This window comes from Oncorhynchus tshawytscha, linkage group LG33 (genome assembly GCF_018296145.1).
Source record: "Oncorhynchus tshawytscha isolate Ot180627B linkage group LG33, Otsh_v2.0, whole genome shotgun sequence".
In the NCBI taxonomy this organism is placed as follows: Eukaryota; Metazoa; Chordata; class Actinopteri; order Salmoniformes; family Salmonidae; genus Oncorhynchus; species Oncorhynchus tshawytscha.
In genome coordinates, this window is record NC_056461.1 from 41,629,715 (window position 1) to 41,634,714 (window position 5,000).

Below are 5,000 nucleotides of genomic sequence, written 5' to 3' on the forward strand. Positions count from 1 at the left end.
GTGTGGTGTCAGGAAAATAACCTCACACTCAACGTCAACAAAACTAAGGAGATGATTGTGGACTTCAGGAAACAGCAGAGGGAACACCCCCTATCCACATCGATGGAACAGTAGTGGAGAGGGTAGCAAGTTTTAAGTTCCTCGGCATACACATCACAGACAAACTGAATTGGTCCACTCACACAGACAGCATCGTGAAGAAGGCGCAGCAGCGCCTCTTCAACCTCAGGAGGCTGAAGAAATTCGGCTTGTCACCAAAAGCACTCACAAACTTCTACAGATGCACAATCGAGAGCATCCTGGCGGGCTGTATCACCGCCTGGTACGGCAACTGCTCCGCCCTCAACCGCAAGGTTCTCCAGAGGGTAGTGAGGTCTGCACAACGCATCACCGGGGGCAAACTACCTGCCCTCCAGGACACCTACACCACCCGATGTTACAGGAAGGCCATAAAGATCATCAAGGACATCAACCACCCGAGCCACTGCCTGTTCACCCCGCTATCATCCAGAAGGCGAGGTCAGTACAGGTGTATCAAAGCTGGGACCGAGAGACTGAAAAACAGCTTCTATCTCAAGGCCATCAGACTGTTAAACAGCCACCACTAACATTGAGTGGCTGCTGCCAACACACTGACACTGACACTGACTCAACTCCAGCCACTTTAATAATGGGAATTGATGGGAAATGATTTAAATATATCACTAGCCACTTTAAACAATGCTACCTTATATAATGTTTACATACCCTACATTATTCATCTCATATGCATACGTATATACTGTACTCTATATCATCGACTGGATCCTTATGTAATACATGTATCACTAGCCACTTTAACTATGCCACTTTGTTTACATACTCATCTCATATGTATATACTGTACTCGATATCAGCTACTGTATCTTGCCTATGCTGCTCTGTACCATCACTCATTCATATATCCTTATGTACATATTCTTTATCCCCTTACACTGTGTATAAGACAGTAGTTTTGGAATTGTTAGTTAGATTACTTGTTGGTTATTACTGCATTGTCGGAACTAGAAGCACAAGCATTTCGCTACACTCGCATTAACATCTGCTAACCATGTGTATGTGACAAATAACATTTGATTTGATTTAGAACATCTAGATCTATCTCTAGAATGTCTAGTTCTATCTCTCTAGAACATCTAGATCTATCTCTAGAACGTCTAGATCTATCTCTAGAACGTCTAGATCTATCTATCTCTAGAACGTCTAGATCTATCTATCTAGATCTATCTCTAGAATGTCTAGATCTATCTAGATCTACCTCTCTAGAACATCTAGATCTATCCCTAGAACATCTAGATCTATCTCTCTAGAACATCTAGATCTATCTCTAGAACGTCTAGATCTATCTCTCTAGAACATCTAGATCTATCTCTCTAGAACATCTAGATCTATCTCTAGAACGTCTAGATCTATCTATCTCTCTAGAACATCTAGATCTATCTCTAGAACGTCTAGATCTATCTATCTCTCTAGAACATCTAGATCTATCTCTCTAGAACATCTAGATCTATCTCTAGAACGTCTAGATCTATCTAGATATATCTCTCTAGAACATCTAGATCTATCTCTAGAACATCTAGATCTATCTATCTAGATCTATCTCTCTAGAACATCTAGATCTATCTCTAGAACATCTAGATCTATCTATCTCTCTAGAACATCTAGATCTATCTCTAGAACATCTAGATCTATCTCTCTAGAACATCTAGATCTATCTATAGAACGTCTAGATCTATCTATCTCTCTAGAACATCTAGATCTATCTCTCTAGAACATCTAGATCTATCTCTCTAGAACATCTAGATCTATCTATCTAGATCTATCTCTCTAGAACATCTAGATCTATCTCTAGAACATCTAGATCTATCTCTCTAGAACATCTAGATCTATCTCTAGAACGTCTAGATCTATCTCTCTAGAACATCTAGATCTATCTCTCTAGAACATCTAGATCTATCTCTAGAATGTCTAGATCTATCTATCTCTCTAGAACATCTAGATCTATCTCTAGAATGTCTAGATCTATCTCTCTAGAACATCTAGATCTATCTCTAGAACGTCTAGATCTATCTCTCTAGAACATCTAGATCTATCTCTAGAACGTCTAGATCTATCTCTCTAGAACATCTAGATCTATCTCTAGAACGTCTAGACTTATCTAGATCTATCTCTCTAGAACATCTATATCTATCTCTAGAACTTCTAGATCTATCTCTCTAGAACGTCTAGATCTATCTATCTCTCTAGAACATCTAGATCTATCTCTAGAACGTCTAGATCTATCTCTCTAGAACGTCTAGATCTATCTCTCTCTGATTGGCGTCACACTTTTGCAGTTAACACACCTGACTCCAATAATCAGTTTAGAATTAGTTTATATCAGATGTGTTTACTCGGGATTTGGGGGGAGACACCAATCAGGCCCCCGAGGACTGGAGTTACCCAGGCCTGGTTTATAGTGTACTATAAGTGCCTAGTTTTAAAAAATATACTACTTTTGACCAGGAGACACATCAAAGTTTGAAATAGTGCATTACACATGAAAATAGGGTTTTGGACATAGACGCTATTTTCTATTAAAAAGTCAAAACTATGTTTTAAGTGAGAAGAAGTAGGGATTCGTCTGAGACTGAAAAAGAAAGGAAATTCACATGAGCAATACAATGCCTAGTTCACCCATGCTCCACCAAGGTTTTCCAGCACACAGCTTTGACCTACTACAGTAGCTATGTTGGTCTATTGTACTTCAAACAATATGTATGCAGGTTGCTTAGGATTCAAACCTTTGTGTGGAAATCTTCACAATTGTTGTAATAATCTGTGCAGAATCTTGAATATCATTGATTATGCGCACTATGTACATTTAATGTAATCTCAACTGTAACCCAGGTCAATCCGGGTCATTTTGTGACAAATAATATTTTGATTTGGTTGTGATAAAACAACATCCTGTGGAAGCTGCTATTATTCAACCACCGTATCCCATCATTACCTGCTTTACCTGCTCAGGATGACATCATCACGACATCATCATGAGCCCTGACCTTGTCACTCATGTAATCCTGTCTCCCTGGTAACTACCCATTGTCACGGTGACAGCTGAGTTCTCCGAGAGCCGAAAAGAGAACGTTTTGTGTGGGAATGGAGAGGGAGGGAGGAGGTGAGAGAGAGGAGGAGAGTGGAGGATGGAGAGAGGGAGGAGGAGAGAGGGAGGAGGAGAGAGAGAGGAGCAGAGTGGAGGACGGAGAGAGGGAGGAGGAGAGAGAGAGGAGCAGAGTGGAGGATGGAGAGAGGGAGGAGGAGAGAGAGAGGAGCAGAGTGGAGGATGGAGAGAGGGAGGAGGAGAGAGAGGAGCAGAGTGGAGGATGGAGGATGGAGGATGGAGAGAGAGAGGAGCAGAGTGGAGGATGGAGAGAAGAGGAGGAGAGAGAGAGCAGAGTGGAGGATGGAGAGAGAGAGGATGGAGAGAGAGAGGAGGAGAGAGAGAGGAGGCGAGAGAGAGGAGGAGGAGAGGAGGAGGAGAGTGGAGGATGAGAGAGGGAGGAGGAGAGAGAGAGAGAGGAGAGAGAGAGGAGCAGAGTGGAGGATGGAGAGAGGGAGGAGGAGAGAGAGAGGAGCAGAGTGGAGGATGGAGAGAGAGAGGAGGAGGAGAGAGAGGAGGAGAGAGAGAGGAGGCGAGAGAGAGGAGGAGGATAGAGAGGAGGAGAGTGGATGATGGGAGAGAGAGGAGGGAGTGGAGGATGGAGAGAGGGGGAGGAGGAGAGAGAGGAGGAGAGTGGAGGATGGAGAGAGGGAGGAGGAGAGAGAGAGGTGCAGAGTGGAGGATGGAGAGAGAGAGGATGGAGAGAGAGAGGAGGCGAGAGAGAGGAGGAGGAGAGAGAGGAGGAGAGAGGAGAGAGAAGGAGAGAGAGAGGAGCAGAGTGGAGGATGGAGAGAGGGAGGAGGAGAGAGAGGAGCAGAGTGGAGGATGGAGAGAGAGAGGAGCAGAGTGGAGGATGGAGAGAGAGAGGAGGAGGAGAGAGAGGAGAGAGAGAGAGGAGGAGAGTGGAGGATGGAGAGAGGGAGGAGGAGAGAGAGAGGAGGGGAGAGAGAGAGGAGGCGAGTGGAGGATGGAGAGAGGGGGAGGAGGAGAGAGAGGAGAGAGTGGAGGATGGAGAGAGGGAGGAGGAGAGAGAGAGAAGGAGAGAGAGAGGAGGCGAGAGAGAGGAGGAGGAGGAGAGAGAGGAGGAGAGTGGAGGATGGAGAGAGAGGAGAGTGGAGGATGGAGAGAGACAGGAGGAGGAGAGAGAGGAGGAGAGAGAGAGGAGGCGAGAGAGAGGAGGAGGAGAGAGAGGATGAGTGGAGGATGGAGAGAGGGAGGAGGAGGAGAGAGAGAGAGAAGGAGAGAGAGAGGAGGCGAGAGAGAGGAGCAGAGTGGAGGATGGAGAGAGAGAGGAGCAGAGTGGAGGATGGAGAGAGAGAGGAGGCGGAGAGAGAGGAGTAGAGAGAGAGGAGGCGAGAGAGAGGAGTAGGAGAGAGAGGAGGAGAGTGGAGGATGGAGAGAGAGAGGAGGAGAGAGAGAGGAGCAGAGTGGAGGATGGAGAGAGGGAGGAGGGAGAGAGAGAGGAGGAGAGAGAGAGGAGCAGAGTGGAGGATGGAGAGAGGGAGGAGGAGAGAGAGAGGAGGAGAGAGAGAGGAGGAGGAGAGAGAAGGAGAGAGAGAGGAGGCGAGAGAGAGGAGAAGAGTGGAGGATGGAGAGAGAGAGGAGCAGAGTGGAGGAGAGAGAGGAGGAGGAGAGAGAGAGGAGGAGGAGAGAGGAGGAGGAGAGTGGATGATGGAGAGAGAGGAGGAGGAGAGAGAGGAGGAGAATGGAGGATGGAGAGAGAGGAGGAGAGAGAGGAGGAGAGTGGAGAATGGAGAGAGAGGAGGAGAGAGAGAGAGGAGGTGAGAGAGAGGAGGAGGAGAGAGAGGAGGGGAGAGAA

At 46.4% G+C, this 5,000-nt stretch overlaps 1 protein-coding gene across 1 annotated transcript in view; it reads left to right on the top strand.

Moving 5' to 3' along the window:
• Nucleotides 1-5,000, top strand: part of nbeaa (neurobeachin a) — a 270,112-nt gene that overhangs the window by 109,057 nt on the left and 156,055 nt on the right.